This window comes from Otolemur garnettii, unplaced genomic scaffold, assembly GCF_000181295.1.
Source record: "Otolemur garnettii isolate 467f Iridium unplaced genomic scaffold, OtoGar3 scaffold00082, whole genome shotgun sequence".
Taxonomy (NCBI): Eukaryota; Metazoa; Chordata; class Mammalia; order Primates; family Galagidae; genus Otolemur; species Otolemur garnettii.
Window position 1 is genome coordinate 5411082 of NW_003852477.1, and position 19752 is coordinate 5430833.

Genomic DNA, 19752 nt, shown 5'->3' on the forward strand with positions numbered 1-19752 from the left:
ACAGAGGAAGTGTCATTTCCTTTCCTTCAGGAAAGAAAAAGATGGAGCAAGCCATAACTGTAGCTTCATTCTCAAGCTGGCAATTCTTACACTTAATATGTTTTGTCAGGCAAGTCTTCAATACAGATTAAAATGAAATGCCAAGTAATTTCCACCTCTTGGCCGCTGGTGTCTGTGAACAATGGAGAGTGTTTTGATGAATGTCAGTTAATGGCACTTATGCTCTTGTGGATTCCATCCTAGCAGCAAGGAATGAGAAATGGGGAGGGGGCCCTCCGTGCGTGGAGAGGAGGGATGGGGAAGATGGCTCCATACCCCCCTTCTGACTCGGATCATAATAACTGAAATTGAAAGTGAACTGAAACCAAAAGCAGGATGCCAAGATCAGATGACCCTTTGTTAATTAGGCACAAAGCATAAAACATGATTTCTAATAGCTGGGTCCACTCAGTGGAGGATTTCTTTGCATTTTATATGTCTGTTGGGCAGATTCTACCTCGGTGGAAGAAAGGGATTGGCCTGAACCTTAGGTTCAGAGTCACCTGCAGCAAGGCTCTCCACACTCGCACCTCCGAGGCTGTCCTCTGCCCGTTGGGTTCCCTCCTGAGAGGAGCCAGACAGTGCCCCGAAACCCACAGGGAGAGCGTGTTATCTCATTTCCCGGAACATCACTGCCTTTGCAATTTTGCATTCTAAACTCCCAGTGTGGGGTAATTTTGAGGAGCAGGATAAAAACTGAAGCACCAGCAGAATTCTGTGACCCGGGGGTTTAAATCCTCCCCTTCCTCGTGCCTGGCGTGTGCACTCTGCTTATTCCTCTCATCCTGTTCTTAAGCCTGATGGGGAGGATTTGGTTTCTGCTTATTCTCTTACCACTTGGAATAGGAGCTTTAACTGGAAATTGCTGGCTAATTTTACGGTTGTGTAGGTAACAATTAACACTTGTGACCAGTAATCATTGTGAACAGAGTCTCTCTGTGTTTAAAGCTGGGTAGGTCATATTGGTCTTCCCCTGACAGTCGCAGCCACCAGCCTGTTGGTTTTGGTGCTTACGTGTTTTTTAGTAAATTGGTTTTTTGAATCACTGGTTCTGCAAATTTTGTAGGATCGAACCCATCCTTCTTAGATGTTGAATCAGAAAGAAATACTTGGGATGTGTGGAAAAATTCTCTTCTAGGATATGACCAAAATGGAAGTCCCATGGGCTAGGGGAATAGGAAACCTGAGGTGTGTTAGACTCAGCTGTTCTCCCATGTACCTGTTCTGGTTCCCTCCTGACTTCATCTGGTCTCATCCACACAGAACCTTCTGAAGGGATTACTGTCCCCATTTTACCCATAAGGAAAGGTAGGAAGGACAGAGCACGCAAACAAGCTCATAGGTCTGTCTGATCCAAAGTCCCCACTCTCCACCAAAGCCTTAGCCTTCAGGAAGTTTCCAACAGTAACTCAGGAATTGAGCTTACTTGCTTTAAAAAAAAGAGAGAGAGAAAGAAAGCAGCTCTTATCATACTTACCAATGCTAACTTTTATTTTTAATACTTTTAACCTTGCCATAAGGTTAAATAATTAGTCAATAATTAGTCTGTTAAAAAAAAAACATGATTCTCAGCTGGCACCTGTGGCTCAAGGAGTAGGGCACCGTCCCCGCCAAAAACTACAGCAACAAAAAAACATGATTCCCAAGAGCTGAGCCCACTCAGCAGGGGGCTGCTTTGCATTTAGGAATCATAGAATCATACCTGCTTTTCTCATGTATGTTTCAGAGGCGGTATGAGTTTTATGTTCTTACAGAACTGGAGAGGTACATCCTGTGCCAATGCCAGGCCTTCCCAAACTGAAGTTTTACAGAGATGCTTCCAAAGCAGGAATAACATGGAATGGCATGAGTTGGTCTCCCTTCTGCATTTGGAGAATTTGGAAGAGCAGCCGAGAGCAGGCAGCCTACCCACCTGTGAGAAAAAGAAGGGTGTTGTTCCCCACAGATGCCACAGAGCTATGGCACTGTGTCCCCAGCAGAAGTCATAGCCCCAGATGCTACCGCCACCAGCACCATTGTTTCCATGTCATCTGGGAAATGCAAAGCCAACCTCTCCCTGTCATGCGTCACTATCACTCAGACAGATGTGGGGGAAGCCTGGGGGTGAGGGGGGGCCTCCCTTGCCTCACTCATAAAAGGGAGCAAGGACACCTGCCTCCCAGGGTGGCTGTCAGGCTCGGAGAGGAGGTGTGTGAGGCACTGCACGCAGCATGAAGGGTGGCTACCACCACAGAAGCTCCCAGCCCGGCATCTCCATCCCTCCCTGGCTGAGCTGAACGCAGTCACTGCCGATTTTTCACAGTCTGTCTTTGATAACAATTAAAGTCTTCTGGCATTTGGAGGAAGTAAAGAAGTGGGAGTTGACGGAGCCAGGGAGGTGAATATTGAGTCTTCAGCCCCAGCCTGCAAAGACTAATTCAGAAAAGCAGCTTTGTCAGGCCAGAAAATTCCAGGGTGTTTTCTCAGCCTCACTCCTCTGGGACCCTGTTGTGATCAGAAGGATCTTCAATTTCTGAATCAAAGTAAAATCTCTGGCAAAACACCAAAATAGAGCTAAGCATCTCTGTCAGCAAATTTCACTTCCTGAAGAACTGTTCCCACAGGCAGAAACATGGGTGGTCACAGGAGGAGCAACACATTTGGAATCTGGGAGCCCTGCCTCAGCCCAGCCCCTTGCTCGAGGGTGGCACCTGCTCCCCAGGGCACGGGAATAAAGAGAGACCAGGAGGGGCACCCTGACAAAGGACTGCCAGAGTGTACTAATTGATAATTGGTGAAAACCTGAAGAATGAGTGTGGGAATGGATGCTAAGGATATTCGACGAAGGAGGATGGAGCAGAGAGACTGAATTTAATGTGTCAGCTGAGCTGCTGGAAATGGCTCTAAGAAATTGGGTATGTGGTTGGCTGAAAGCGATACTCAGTGGTTCTACATTCAGTGAGGCTTCCAAAACTTTGTGACATAATGTAGAGGAAAGGGTCGACAGCTGAGAAGCCTGGGATACCACAGCAGATGTAGCATCTGCTGCCTCCACACCAACTCCCATGTCCTGTCTCCACGGCAGACCCAAGGACACTCCCTTCACTAAGCCCTGAGCAGTGTGTCGTGATGGAAGGGCCGGAGGCCTGAGAGAGCTCTGTAGTGGCAGGGCCCATCGGTGGGGATGCTGCCACTGAGACGGGCTGACCTCAGTGGGATGGCAGCTTTGCTGCCATGGACAGAGTGGGCGCAGTTACCTGACGGGCATCAAGAGTTTGTCTGAATATTTCTGTTTCGCTCTCCTGTCAACATCAATGCTATGCTTCCTTTCTCTGTTATTTCTCTTTGCTTTTACTGTAAGTACCCACACACTGTATATCCTGTCTTGACTATGAATCAACTGATCCCTCTGCTTCCATCCTTTCTTATTTTTCTCTCTGCTCTTTGATATTGGAGAAAACTACTTTTAAGAACCTAATGGGTACCACTGACATTTCATTATGGACCCTGAGCCCAGAGGCATCATTGTGAAAGAATGAGCCCAGTATGCACTGCTGCCGCCAGGGCTCCCCAAGGCAAAGCTGGCTAGGAGCTCCCCACTGTGGTATTACCAGGGACACCTGTTGGTGAGCTGCTAGTAGCAATGACTGATGATCGGGATGGTCGTGAAGAGTTATTGAGCCAGAAGATTCTTATTCCCTCTAATAGCTCAGGAGAGTGAGTGTTATCATCCCATTTTACAGACAGGGAAACTGTCATCTATCTAACCATTGTCCTTGTCTTGCTGAGCTTTCCCGGTGCATCCCAGGTACCTAGAGTGTCCCTGTAGAAGTCCCCTGAGACCTCCTGGAGTGCAGTCTGCTCACTTTAATGCCCCTCACAACTTAGCTCTTCTAGGACATTTATTCAGACTAACTTGCTCATCTTCACTTTGCTGGCCTGGCCCCATTACAGGATGTCAAGAAAATAAAAAGCATTAGCTTCGAAGGAGAGCTAAAGAGGTTTACAAAATATATATGGGCCCCTACCAACCTATGGTTTTTATGAGGGTTAATAGACTGCTCTAGAAAAGTTTGCTCTAAACTCTACTGCCTCGGTTTCCCCTCTCTGTGAAATGGGGACAGAACCTTGACCCATTCCTCATCTCCGTGCGTCTTATTTTTACTGCCTCTCAAGGACAAGGGAACTCAGGTCCAGGTGTATTTTCAGCTGAGAAGATGGGCTTTGCTAAAGGCTTTCTCATTTTACCCCTTTCTCCTGAGGCCCCGGGTCTAGCTGTTGCTTGAGCACCCAGAAGTGAGTGGCAGAATGGCCTCTGCTAGGTTGTGGAGTATTATATATATATATTTTTTAATTTCTGAGAGAACCCCAGCCCTAAAATAGGAATCTCTTCATCCTCTTGCCACCTATGCTTAAAAGACCCACAAAAGCATGTCACTAGCATTGCGTGAAACAAGAGCTAAAGGCACTTGAGGGGGCTGTGCTAATGTTAGCTATGCCCTGTCACTTTGTCAGTGCAGGGAGAATCCCGCACTGAGCGCCCAGGCTGCCAGAACGTCCCACCTGTCACACCCACTCACAGGTTTTCAGCCCAGACTTAAGACAGTAGGTGAAGGATAAGGTGGGCCATCTTTGGGCTAAATGAACCCCCCAAAAGTTGTTTTTGCTGAGTCTGAAAGTGCCCATCCTGAAGTTGTGGTAACTATGAGAGTGAGCAATTTCTGAAAATTTCTTACAGAATGAGGAGTGAGGCTGGACATCCTATTTGGTATCCAGAACAAGGATGGAGCGGCTCAGCAGCACAGACAGGTCAGTAGAATTTCTCTATGCCCTAAGATGGGGTTCTGAGGTAACTACAGCCATGGCCTTGGGCTAGGTATATGAATTTGAGGCTCAAGGGTGTTGTTATTCCCATTTTATCAGTGAGGAAACTGAGGCACAGAGTGTTTAGCAGCACCGTGAAGCTGTGGAACACATCAGGGTCAGGTGGGTGTTAGCTCTGGCGGAGGGAGACACATCTCACATCCCTGCTATTCTCTGTCCTCTCCCCGGCATCCACATTCTATGAGGAAGGGATTCTTGATCTTGTCTGGGCCTTGGACACCTCCTCAGAATACACTACTTGGCTCGGAGTGGTGTATTGGTCACCTCATCATTGCCTTGGACACCTCCTCAGAATACACAGGCTTGGCTCATGCCTGTAATCCTAGCACTATGGGAGGTTGGGGTAGGAGGATGGCTTGAGCTTAAAGTTCAAGACCAGCCTGGGAACGTAGCAAGACCCTCATCTCTACAAAAAGTAAAACAATTAGCTGGATATAGTGGCATGCGTCTGCAATCCTAGCTGCTTGAGAGGCTAAGGCAAGAGGATCCCTTAAGCCTAGGAGTTCAAGACTATAGCTGTGATTATGCCACTGCACTCCAGCCTAGGCAATAGAGTAAGACCCCGTCTCTAAATAAACTTAAAAAATAAGAAAACACTTCTTTGGGGTGCTGAAATTAAAATACCTAGGGTTACAAAAGTGCTTTACTTTAGCAAAGCCTCAGGGATATTTATCTAAGCATTCCTCATTCAGTTATGTTATTAAATAATTGTGCAAAGAATTTTTTTGATTACCAAGCACACTGCTTAGACCCCTTGAATTCGTCCCCATCCTCTTCTTCCTATTTATGCATCTGAATAAGCCCCCACCCCAGGTATGTGAGCACCTCCACTTGCAGAAAAGCTGCCACCTGCCCCCAGGCCTGGAGGCACTTTTGAGATGTACTACCCCTGGCCAGAGTTCCAGCTGACCTACTCCTGCCATAGGGGCTAAGAGAGGTGGATCCTTGAGCTGCTCCAGTAATGATAGTCAACAGTCATGTTGGGGTCTGTGCCTGGGCCCTGGGTCTGGGGAGAGGACCCTCCATGAGATGGCTGCTCGACCCTCTCAGAAGCTAGTTAAGAACTGCACGTGATTTGGACTTGTGAATTGCCCTTAGATTTTGCCAGTGATTTCTCTAAAGAATGGCCAGGCCATCTCCTGACAGATCTGGAAGTGAGACTAAAGTGAGTCATTGCGGGTGTGCGCCAGTGTCTCTGCAGACTCCGGCTGCAGAGTACAAGAGGTGGTGACTCATTCTCAGAAGCCTGTCCCCTGTTACCTTACCCTGAGCATTGTGTGGTGGTATGGAGGTAATTCGTTCTGTTTGAAAGCAGAACTGCCCCTTGCTACTCTGTGAAGCTACATTTCACTAAAGGGTTTTCTTTCATCAGCATGTTTGAAAAGAGAATCTCTTGGAAGTAGTACCGGAGAGGAGGGCATGCAAGCATGTTGGGACAGAGGTGTTAGAACCTTGCATGCGAAACTTTCTAGGGGTCCAAGGCCAGGAACTGTGGGAAGGAAGCAGAACTTTCAAAAAGAAAAATTAGTCTCTACTGATAACAAGAAATGCCCAGCCAGGCCTCAACACCAGTCACGGTTTTCAAACAACTATTTTTGTCCATGAAAAAAACTGCTCCGTCAAGCTTTCCATATACACATTTTGTCTAATAAGAACTTTGTGCTTTGGCAACAGAAATGCCAGGAGGAAGTGAGAACAGCTCACCTGTGCAGGGTGATAGAGCCCGGGGCCCCCTCCATAGCAACCTCTGTCTGGGCAAAGCTGTCTCAGGCTTGCCCAGAAAGTCTCCTCCCACCAGGGTCCTGCCTATGCCCACAAAGCAGGCAGAGTCAGTAACCCTGGGGGCACTGACTATGTCAGTATGTTGGAGAGAAAATGGACGTGGAATGGCCTTGTTCATTTGTTAATAGGCATTTGTCACCCACCAGGTTAGGAAATAATCCTCCCTTTGTCAAGATGTCTTAATCCTGGTATTGTCAGTATGTCTTCTGGGGCTTGCAAGGGAAACGCTTTTTCAGAAGAAATCCCTTTTTAGAGATAAATGCAGAGATGCCTGGTTTGGATATGTCCCTAAAATGAAGCATGTGTCACACATGATATTCCAGGCAGCAAGGAAGCTTGCGGCTCCACAGCACCCTCCTGGAGCTCTAGAGGAAGTCACTCCTTATGCGGCTTTTGTGTAAATAGAGGCTTCCAAGTATTAGCAAGGTTTTCCTGCATTGTGCTTGGTTCCGAGAATAGCAACAAACATTTCTATTCAGAAAAGGCAAGAAGCTGACAGTGCTTAGCGCCTCAAGTCCTCCCCGTCTCAGACAGGCATTTTCACCTCCCTGTTTTCACCCCTCTTCCAGCCCTCCTCTTCAAGCCCTATAACTGATAAGACCACAGTAAAAAGAGAGAAAGAAAGAAAATCTAACCATCTTCAAGCATTTTTAAATTCAATGAAGAATTAGGAAAGCAGAGCCCCCAGAGCAAGGTCAAAGGCAATGGTCTCTTTCAATGGTATGAAATTGTCACAGTTAAATCTTTGTGACGAACCCAAGCACTTCTAGCTTTCCATCAGGCTGCGAATGCCGAGCCCAGTCCTAAAACACGGGATTTAAATTAGGTTAAAAAAGAACAGGGGAAAACACACACACACACACACAACTAAGGCACCAAATTTACACTGTGGAAAAGAAGAAATCATAAACCTCTCCCTGCGTGCTAAGTAGCATTCATGGCAGAAACGGATTTTCTGACAGTGAATCAACCACTTAAAAAAGCTGCTTGCAGCACAGGGCATGGAGCAGGCTTCCCCAACACTGTGCTTATTATTCTGCTCCAGGCCTATATTTCCTCCTACCCCACCCCCCTCAGAAAGCTGCACTCAGATACTGCAGTCCATCCTCAGTAGAGCTCTGCCTTTCCAAGATTAATTACAAGCAGGGCCCCCGCGTCTGAGTTGGAGGGATGATTGATCCTGCAGGAGGAAGTGCAATGGGAAGCTAATGAGAAGCTAATGCTGCCTTTTATCCAGGAAGCAAAGTTCAGAGATGTTTACATTCTGCTAGGTAAGCAAGAGCCAAATAGATAGACTGTCCTCTCAGCACAAATTCTCACCAAGGCAACGCATAGGTGTGTGCCTGGGCGGACCTCACCCAGGCCATGGAGACCAGAGGATCAGAACTCCTAATTTTACTAATAGCTTGATTCCATCATGTTTGAATTAGCATGAAGTATTACAACCCTATTCTGTTCAAGAGATTGTCAAATGAAAGCTAGATTAAGATCAGTGCAATAGAGTTGGCATCTTAGGGGTTTTCCTAATTATTCAAGAGTGCTGGATGCTAGAATATCCTAATTTTTACAGAAAAGAGGTCTTGAGTTTTTGCCATAACTCCCTCCCCACCTCTATACAGGATCGACAATAAAAGGAAAATTTTGCACATAGCATAGCCATACCTTGGGACAAATAAGTGCTAAAGGGAGTTGGTAATTTAGGAGGGAGTCAAATGTCCAACAGAGGAAATGCCATCACGCCAAAGATGGATTATGTAGCCTCATGGCCTGCAGAGGCCACTGGACTCTGAGCTCAAACCATTTCTAGGTGTGACTTTGAGTAAGCTAATTGTTTCCAAACCTCCATTTCCTCAAGTGGCAAATTGGTAAATGAGTAGCGTTTTACCCCCATTAGAATTAAATGAGATAACAAATGTGAAGTCTCAAACCTGATAAAAGGAACATAGTGTTCAACTAAGGATAGGGTTTTAATTATTAGAAGATCCAGCAGGACCTAGGAAAAGTAGGCAGTGCTTGGTGGCCAGGTTGCCAAAGGAAGCATACAGCTCTGCCTTGTAGCAAAATACTCTCTTCAAATCAAGGGCAAAAGTCCTGTCCTGACATAGCTGATACCAAATAGGCTTAGTGTTCTCCCCCAAGGTGATCATAAGGATGTCTCTGCACTCCCATCAGGATGCATTTTCAACTCTGTCCAAACTTGGGACAGTTTCAAATCTGCACATGCACACTATCATCTAAAAACTACTCCCAAGTCTTAGCAGGTTCAGACTAGAGTATCACAAACGAGGACATCTGGAGTAAGAAATGAGCCAGGCTGGACAGCAGCGAGCACCCCCATCTCCTGGGGCCCTGTGCTGGCGGCTTTCCCTCCACGATCCCACGCAGCTCTCACCACACCTCCACGAAGGCTGTGGAGAGACGAGGACACAGATGGGTGGAGGAGTGGAGAGGGAAGCCCTGGTGCCTTGGAGGGGACTCCACAGCCACAACAGCCATTATTTATGGGGCCTTCACTGTGTTTCCAACAACATGCCAAGCACCTCACACAGACCTTTTTAATTTACTTCTTACGATAACCCTGCAATGAACCAAGTCTCCCAGTTCTAATGTGGGTATTGTAAGAGTCTCAAATATTAAGGAACTTGGCCAGAGTCATGTAGCAGCAGGCTCAGGACTCAGGCTCTGGGTATCTAATCAAAGACCTTGTTCTCAACCACCCTGGAATACCTCCTCAAACCCGCCAGAGGCTACTAGGCACGTAGAGACTAGTGGTCAATCAAGGAACCAGACAGGGCTCCTCATAGCCCATGTTCTGCAATTAGCAGGCAAGAGAGTATAGCTCATGTCTGAAGGACCCTAAAAGGCATACCCACGTGGGATATTACCCCATGTACTCTGCGTATGTACTACAGGAAGCTGCAGATGGCAGTGAGTTTTGACAAAGCCCCCACTCTATGCTAATATCAGCTTCCATTTACCCAGTGCCTGCCCTATGTACGCCAGCACTGTTCTGAGTGTTTCACACGTACTAACACAGTGAATCCTTGCATCAGTCCTGTGTGGCAGGTGCTATGGTTAGGCCCATTTTACAGAAGAACAAACTGAGGCCAGAGAGGTAAAGTGACAGGCTTGAGGCCATAGCAGTAAAAAGCTGGATTTAAACCTATGCAAGTCTGGCTGGAAGGCCCACCCCTGCTCTTAGCACCACTGGGATACAAACAAGAAGAGCAACACACTGTGAGACCTGGAGACTCTTCTGCCTGTGTCAGGTGGATGCCTGAAACAGGTGATTGTAGGAAGGCATGTGCCACCTCTAATAATTCGTTTTAGTAATCGCACTAAATCTTAAAGAGGACAACAGCAAAGATAATGGGTAATACCTATGCCTTCCGTTCAGCCATCCTCAACCCCTTACTGTGTAGGGAGCCTTGGAAAAGAAATAGTTAGCTGATCTTCCTGTTTTAACCCTTCCCATTCAGCTGACAACTGGGTGGGGCTGCCAGAAAGAGTTTGGAGGACCACTGGGCACAGTGACATCCTTGTCTGAAAGACTTTGGTATTGGCAGATGTCCATATACAATGATTGACTTTCAAAACATTTAACTGAAATTGAATTTTTTTAAACAAGGAGGGAGTGGATACCAGAGTAGGAGAAAGGTCTCAGGGAAAACCTCATCTGCCCTTTTTTCACCATTGGATTGACCAGACAGGGCCACAAAGCTAACACAACAGGATCAGCAAAATCGCATTGTTGGACACAGGCGCAGCGTGACATGTGCTGCGGCAAAGGCATTTGGCAGGATTAACCTGCCAAGGATAAAGATGTAGCAGACAAGGGGCTGAATTAATGGACTGGCATGACAGAAGCAGGGAAATCTATTTGCATGCGATATTAACTGTGCTAATAAACTCTGGGCTGAGCTCAGCAGGCCGAGCAGCTTCTTTGAACCAGGAGTTTTTATTTTAAAGCCCACCTAGAAGGCTTCTGCCAAGATGGGCTAAAGCAAAGACCTGTACAGGTTGGTTGATTTTGGGTTTATTTTCGCCATCATCTTAAAAATAGACCATGCTGTCTTAAATGCCTATAATAGCACATGCGCTTTACTGACCGTGCAGAATGGTCTTAATACTGCAGAATTTGGGGCCTAAAGGTCCTCCATTTAGAGGGTCATTTACTATGAAAAAAGCGATAAAGAAATATAGGTGCAGCATCCTCTGGAAAAAATAGTTACTTGAGATGGGTTGTCTTGCCTGATTTGTGTATTCTGATTCCCTGAAAGTCAGGGTGGGCCTGGAATGAACAAGTGAGACATCCAGGATACGGAATGTTAGGTGACACCGTGACATGGCTCACTTGTGAGCAGGATCAGCACCTGGGAATACAAGCCCAGCTCCCCTCACCCCGGCCCCACCCGGGGGGCAGCGTAAGGTTCTCCCATTCAAAACCATGTGTGCACGTAAGTGCATTTAACTCAGACACTACCTGTACCTTTGAGTATTGCGAGGTGGTCCAGGAAGCATTGTAAGAGACTGCAGAAAGGAGACAGTGAAGATTGTGTCATCTGTCAGCTCACTGCTGTAGGCAAATGGGGACCTCTGCAAGCTGGTGTAGAATACATCCCAGGGCCACCCCTCCCCCCCCAAAGGGCTCCGAGGGACGGGTGTTTATTCGCCACCTCCTGTCTGGTCACTGGTTGACGATTAAGTCCTGGCACTCAGCCAGCCCACACGCAGCCTGAACACACTCCTGCTTCCACTCCCAACCCAAGGAAGCCACTGAGAAATGCACCCTGTGTACTAGAACAGCAGTGCTGGGCACAAACAGCACCTGCCACGTGGGCAAGATTTAATTTTCTTCAGAAGATGCTAAAGTCATATCAGACTCCCACTGTGCTGAGACTCATTAGGAACATCGGTTTTTAACAGAGCCCTAGATTTAGAGCAGCAGTTCCCAAATCTGGTTTATCCCTGGGGTAGGAGGTAGATTCGTCACTCCCAAACTGACTCAATTGGGGTATGGCCCTGAATCCCCCACCGCCCTACCCCACAGCCATCCTGAGCCAGCCAGACCCAGTGTGGATGTCAGACACCGAGGCAGCCGTGTTGATTGTGATGAACCTGGGAGGTGGTTGATGAGGAAACACATCCTGTGTTTCTGTTAGAGTCATCTTTTTCTGTAACTAACAGGCGAAAAATGTCTCATTGATTTGAGACCTCTGGTGTTATACAGCTTAGATAAATGTCACGTCCTTGGGATTGCCTACACCAAGCGATCATTATGTGATGTTAAAAAGGAGGAAAGAAAAAGAATTCGCTGGCCTGGCCCTACCAAGCCCATAGTGAAGAAGGACTAACATAAGCAGGCCAAAGTAGAAAATAAAAGATAAGAAATTTGGTGAAAACTGCAGCAGAATTTTGAAATACTAGATATCTTGCATTCTCTTAAAATGCTTCTGGTGGCTCGGCGCCTGTGGCTCAAGCGGCTGGTGCGCCAGCCACATACACCTAAGGTGGCGGGTTCGAATCCCCAGCCCGGGCCCGCCAAACAACAATGATGGCTGCAACCAAAAAATGGCCAGGCGTTGTGGCGGGCGCCTGTAGTCCCAGCTACTTGGGAGGCTGAGACAGGAGACTCACTTGAGCCCAGGAGTTGGAGGTTGCTGTGAGCGTGATGCCATGGCACTCTACCCAGGGGGATAGCTTGAGGCTTCGTCTCAAAAAAAAAAAAAATGCTTCTGGCGTTGTCTGAGGTCCTTAATAAATATGGCAATGGCAGGTCACGGTCCCCAAGGTGGGAGAGCATGGGGTATGTTCCACTGGGCTATATGACACAGGACCCCTGAACCGGGGCTGAAGTCCAGCCTAGGCACCACTCAGGAGGTCACATGCCCCATCACGGGCCTGAGTCTGCCCAGTGCCAGGGCCATCTTCCTGAGCTCACAAAATGCTCTGTTCAAAGGAAATGCCTGAATTTTTGCATTGCAGAAGACACCATATGGTCCAGCCCTGTGTTTCAAGATCTAAAAGAAAGCACAGCTACAGCCCATAAGGAGGGAGGTGACAGTGAACAGGCAGGGGCAATGTGGCCAGTGGCCAGTGCCCAAGAGGAGGGGGGCAGCACGGGACAGGCAGGCAGGGCTGGGCCACCAGGGACTTGTGGGCTCTGCAGAGAATCTGGATTCTATTCTGCTCGTGATGGGACGCAAATGAGAATTTGAAGCAGGAGAGTAACATCCTCTATTCACATTTAAAAGGGTCACCAGGCTGCTATAGGAAGAATGCATAGCAGAGGAGCAAGTTAGACCCTTACCACATGATCCAGAGAAGAGGTGGTGGGCATGTGGGGTTGCCATGGAAATAGAGAAATGCACTTAAGATGGTAAAATACTGGGACTTTCTGGACATTCTGCTGATTCATAGGGGACACTAAGAACAAATTTTTACCATTGTGGTGCCCACACACCCTTCCTTAACTTTGCAGGACCTCATCAGAGGATGAGAGCATAGGCAAGCTGCAGCCCAGAGCTGCAGCCGCTGGATCAGTGCCAACCCACCAGTGACTCCACCATGGCCTCTGTCCTCGCAGTCACCATCTACTAAGACAGACTAAAGAGATAAACAAAAATTGGGGAATGAAAAAGCTGCAAGAGTCTTAGAGGCCAGCCCTGGAGCTTAGCCTGAGCAAGGGGCAGGACTGCAGCGTGAGGGGGTTGCTGGATAGACAGGGGTGCAGGCATCCTGGTCAGGTTCGGGTCACAGCAGCAAGCAGACACACTGTACTGGGGGCACAGCTGCACTGTGGGGGAGGGGCGGGCCAGAAAAGGGCTACAGGGGCAGTAAGGGGCCAGAGGGGCTGTGACTCCATCTTGGCAGCAACGGGAAGCCCTGAGGAGGCTGAACCAGATCAGACTGACCTTCTGGAAGAGTCCCCCTCATTCCTGCAGATCACAGTGGGGTTAGCCTAAAGGCAGGGAGATGAGTTAGGCGGCAGTCACTCTGCTGAAGTGAAATTATTCATTACACATTAGCACTGTGAATCTCCCTAAAATAGTGCCATTTTCAATTCTCCTGAGAGTGTCTCCTGAGCACTTGGAAGTAACTGGGGAGCCAGGCATGGTGGGACAGGCCAGTAGTCCTGCCTACTTGGGAGGCTAAGGCAGAAAGATCACTTGAGCCTGGAGTTCAAGGCCAGTCTGAGCAACACATAGCAAGACCTCATCTCAAAAAAATAAAGTGTAACTGGGCCACCAAGTCTTGGTTGAAATTGTTCATCTATTCACCCAGTATTCATCAAGCAGTATCCTATGTGGCCGACATAGGGGATGGATGGTGAGATTGGACTGGAGTGCGGGAACTGTCGCTCACACTCCAGAGTGAGTGCTCTGAAGGAGGGTGCCAGGGCCCTGCAGAGCAAGGTCCCGGAGATCAGGTCTGATCTGGAGCTGGGGGGCCAGGAAGTGACTTTGGAACTGACGCCTGGAGGAGATGGTATTTAACTGTGCAAAACAGGGCAGAGGCATTCCTGGTGGAAGACGCTGCTTGTGTGCAGGCTCTGCGGTGGGAGGGAGCATGGCCCATGTGAGAAGTTAAACAGGCAGAGAGTACAAGGAGAACTTAGAGGGATCAGAGGTGTCGGAGGTGGGCCCAGGCCAGGCCCAGCTCACAGGCATTTGAAATTAAGACTCTAGTTATTTATTGATCATTTCTTGATCTCTCTTTGACCCCCTGGACACTGGTGGGATCAAAACAGAACCGAGAAGTGAAGTTGGCTGCAGATAGACCTGTTCATGGCTGCAGCTTCTCACCTGTTTCTGAGTTGCCTTTTGCACCTGGGATGCAGGGACAGGTGAGAGCCAGTACGCAGGTTCGCGGTGTTTTACTTCCTCAGGGTTTGTGCAGGTTTCACTTGGTACCAACTTGACCATCCCCTGGACAGTCTTGGCCAAAAGAGCACGTTAACCTTACTAAAGGCTCTTGTCCACTCAGCATTTCACAGTCCCCTTGCTTTACTTTACAAGGAGCTAATCCCACTTATTGGAACTTGCTAATTCTCAGAGTAAGTGGTGGTTGATACTCAAGACATTCCTCAAGAAAGTTGAAGGACTTATGGGAAAGAAAAAATTCAGGTCTCTTCCTACCCAGTTCCTAGAAAGCCAGCCACGTTAACTGGGCAACCCCAACACTCATCCAGCGTGTACACTTGTCTAGCGTTTGCTGTATGCCAGGTTTTCTCATCTTATTATTGCACTGTTCTTCAGGTACCAAAACTGGGGCCCAGAGGGGTTCAGTAACTTGCCCTAGGAACACAGGTAGGAAGGGACAGCTTCAGAACACACACCCAGACCCACCTGTTTCCAAGGCCTGGTGTGTAACCATGGTGCCACACAGCTATCCACTCACTTGCACTGTGTGTCCAGACACCAAACTATGAGCCTCCATAGCTGGGGCTGTGGGACTTAGGGACCATCTGCCTGGGACATCTTCAACAAATGAGCAGTCTTACTGGGGAGTGGCACCCAAGCTTGGCTGTGTCCACCAGGGAAGTTGGTGGCCAAGCTGGAGCTGGGTGCCCTTTTCTACCCCAGCTCCTCTCACTGCACCCTGACCACAAGTTCCTTCATCCCTGTGAATTTCCCATTCCTAGCCTAGATCCTCACAGGGTGTGATGAGGATGCAAGGAGTTCAAGTGTGCAAAGTGCCTAAAACAGCTCCTGGCCCAGACATCAGCATTCCTCATGCACGACAACTGCACACCTGGTTCCACATCCTGCCTAGATATCTGACAGGAGCAACCCACATTTGGTAGAAACCCCCAGCTTCCCAATTCTGCAGACCACAGAGATCTCAATGTAGAGACTATAGCCTAATGTCCCGTCAGGGATTTTTTGATTATAGACAGGAAAACCCAGACATTTCTGAACTCAAGGGCCATGGTGCTTTGCATGGCATGGTGTTAAGCTATGATTAATGAATTACTCAAAGTTTCTGCCTCCCCCGACTCTGGCAAGAACTTTGGCAGAACTTCTATGCCACATCCAGTACTAGCAACTTGCCAAGTTTGTGTCCTTAAAATAAAGCAGGTTCCAAGATAGATGGCAGAAAGTGGGAAATGTGATTTTTCTTGATTGGGTAACTAAGAACCACGCAGCAGGCAGGAGCCATTTGGGGCCAAAGAACTGTTCATTTAAAGTGTTTATCGACACCTGGAAATAGCAATTAAACTTCAAATGCTATTTTCACATCAATTTTTCCTACATAATTTCATAATGGTGATGAAATCCAAGCAGATACCAAAGGAGAATTCCAAAGTCATTTTACTGCAGAGTTTCCCTAGTAGAGACACTGAACATCCTGGATCAGCCAAAGCTGGGAGAGAGTGAGCCCCAGCAAGTCACCTGCTGATGGAAAAGCAAGGTGTCATGATGGTTAAGTAGGTGTTTTATGCTGGCTATTTGATTTCTTTTCGGCAAGGCTCAGTTTCTGCTGATTTGTATGACTGCCCCGAATCCCCATAATCTCGTGTTTGGAATGTGTTCCTGACTCATGAGAGGACTGAGTCATGGAGGTTGTGCTGTATCCTTGAAGGATTCCATTCTGACCCTGCATCCTCAGTGGTTAGGGGAGCGCAGCCTAGTGTGGTTTCGGTACCTGACCCTGGACAGCTAATAAAATTGGGGGTTCCTGGGTGGTTATGACAAAATTACTACTCAGAATGCAAGGTGAGAACCATCTCTGGTTTCTATGTATGGCAAAAGAATAGTAGAAATCCCCTCATTCCTCCCAGACAGTGATCAGTGGGGAAGCACTTTAGCGATGGGCTTTAGAAGTAGTATTTGGTTACCCCTGTACCTCCCCGAGCTATGGAAGGATATTTTCTTTTGAGGATTTGCTCAGGCAGATCCTCTTCCTAGAGAAGTATCAACACCTGGGCAAGTTTGCGTCCAGGATCCAGGGCTCCTTGGAGCCACCGACACCCATCCATGACCACATGGGATGGGGAAACTGGCAAAAGACAACAGAAAAAGACGACTCTCAGATGAGGCTAGGAGGGTGATGAAATGCATTCCTGTTCTAACCACCGGCCACTCTCTCTGCTTTCTCTGCCTCCCCAACCCTCCAGCAGCAGCAGCAGCACTGCAGAGGTGCCACCACACCACCGCCACCGCCCGGAGGCCTCCCCAGCATGGTGCGGTGGGACAGCTGGTGTTGTGAATCAGGCCGTTGCCAATCAGAGAACGGCTACTTCACAACACCAGGGCCGCACCGCACTGCAGGCAGCGCTCCAGCTCCGGCCCCGGCACCCCCCGAGGCAGCCCAGCCCACCACAGAGGACCATCAGCTCCAGACCCAAGCAAACAACTTTCCAGTTCTGCACCTACTGGGGCAGCTCCGGAGGCCAAGGCTGCTATTTATCCACTAGCACAAATAATTCCACTTTTAAAGGAAAACCACTCCTGGCACCATTAGCTTCCTAAAGAGAAAACAGTGCTACCCTGCTTCCCGCTGTGAAACGGAGCTCTGGGCCCTCAGAAGGCTTACGTGCCACTAAACTATTTCCTCATGGGGGTTCAAAAGACAGTGGCTGTGGAGGGAGGTTGAGGCTTCGAAGAGGGCAAAGTGGAGGATCTAGTTATTGGATAGTGGCTTCAGGTGACACTGCAGAGAGAGGAAGGCCCTTTGAAGCCACATGTCCAGGGAATGTGCCTATTTCCCTGATGGTCCCAGGTTCCCTGTCTTTACCAGGGAGAGTTCCACAGCTCTGCATGAGTGTGTGTCCCCGCAGTGTGAGTGCCAGATGGGAACCAGGCACAGACCATTCCCAGGGTCCTGACCTGCCAGACCTCGGTCAGAGGTGATACGTGTCATCATCTGTGCTGACAGATGGGCTTCCTTTCCCCAAGTCCTCACAGCCAGGGATCCAATAGCTGGAAAACTGACTGGGGGGTCTCCAGAGTTAGGTTAAATCTGATGTGGGACACCACCGCTTTTGAGAGCCCAGGCAGGAGCGTCCCAGACAGAGTGGCTGGATTATATCCTTTCTGAAGCACTAAGAAAAAGTAAGGTGTCCCTCTCTCTGACTTTCTATAGGACAGAGATGGAGGGACGCAGTGAATGTCCCAGGCCCTGTCTGTGTAACCTCAGGGTTGCACAGGGCTTTTGCTGCTGCCCCAAAGAAAGCCAAAGATATGAACAAAAATAAGCCCCCTGCAAAGGTTGCACAGCGTCAAGGTTACATAGAGCCTGAGCTCAGCAGAGCAGCCTGGATCTTTGTCACCTTAATCTAGGTGAGTCTATTACTTCTGTGAAGTGCTGCCCTCCACCCCATCCTCAAGTCACTAAGGGCATTTCTGGGATTTGGATTAAATTATGTTTGGGGACAATATCTTCAAAGTAAAAAGAATCATAGTGTTCAGAGAGGGCTTCCTGCCTTTTCCTGTTACATATTAGAAACTGCCTGTCTCTGAGAATCCACCTACCTCCCCACTCCCCGACCACCGACAGGGCATCCAAGCTAATGCCGCTCATGCTGTGGTCCATGGGCAGTAGCCCCAGCATGTGGAAGAACCTGCAGAGGGGACTGTGAGCTGGGCTCGGGGGCTGCACATTCACAGGCCCTGCAGAGGACTCCGCAGAAACCCGTTAGTCTCCCCACATCCTCTCCAGCCTCCATTCCAACCCAGCCTCTTCTGCATGTTACAATCAGACCACACTCCTAAGTTACATGAATCTCTCTCACTCCCAGGCTTAAAACTGCTTAAAGAGTTAGCCTCACCCTAACTGCAGTAGGACCTGTGAGTGGCATGCCCTTCCCCGTAGCCTCCCAAACCCCTCCACAAAATCCTTCTGCCATGTCCCACCCCAGGGCATTCCCTGGGCTCAGCCCAATCTGGGATACTCCTACTGCTTCCCAACCCCCACTATTGATGCCTGACTGTCCTCCAGACTGCAGATGGCAAACTCCCAGCACCCGGAAGGCCAAGCAGGTTCTGTGCACTCAGCAAGCTGAATTTCGTCCCTTCAGGGAATCTATCTCATATTGCCATTATTCATTCATTAGCCAGGATCTTTCCTATTGGCTGTCAGCCGCTCGAGGGCAGGGACATTCAGCTTCCTTCACTGCTGCATCCACCAAACTAGTGCAGTATCTGGCACTGAGTAGCTGCTCAATGAGATTTGTTCACTTGAATGGCTGAGCATAGCCAGGGCCCAGCATCCTTCAAGGTCAGATTCTCTTGCTCTTTATTGAAGCCCTGAGTTCTTTCCTGTGGCATCAAGTAGCAAGAACTCATAGCGTAGAAGCAGTGTGCCAGGCACTGCCCTGCCTGCTCTGTATACATTTAGCCATTTCTTGATGTCTCAACTTCCTGAAAAGCAGGTAGGTCATGGAACTACCCTGTATCAGGTAAGTACCAAGACCACACCATCCAGTGTTGTGACTGGTGACACCGCTGTTCAAACCCAGGTCCTCTGGCCCAGAGTCCATGCCCCAGGCCACTGCTTCATGCTGCAGAATAATGGGACAGAGCTGAAGATGGAAGTCCCCAGGACTCACTCCCAAGGCCTAAGGAAAGCCTTCTCCATTCTCAGAGGCTTCCACTCTGGCTTCTTAAACCAGGTAGACCAGGCAATGTCTGCCCCGTGTGTGTATTATAGATTCTAGCCTTGTTGAAAGCGCTTTATAATGGAAACTATTAAAAATCTAATAAAATATAAAATGGGGTCAAGTCCAGGGAGAGAGTGAGAGAACCATTTAAGATCCAGAGGAATCTCTACTTAATTTTGGTGTTAGGCTGGTAAGTTCATTTGAGGTTTGCACAGTGACCTTCAGAGGCCAAGGCCACAAAGGCAAACGTGCTCTCAGAACTGAGTGTTCCACAAGCCCCACCTAGGGGAATACAGCCCCAGGCTGTCTTCCCAGTTCTTACCTTCAGCCACAGCCCCACCCATGTGCCACACACCTCTGTCCACATTGTGGCAGCTTTTCCAAAATGATCTGACCTCTCTGAGAACAGCTTCCCTCCTCCAGAACATCCCAGACCTTCCACAATTAGGGGGAGAAAAACACCA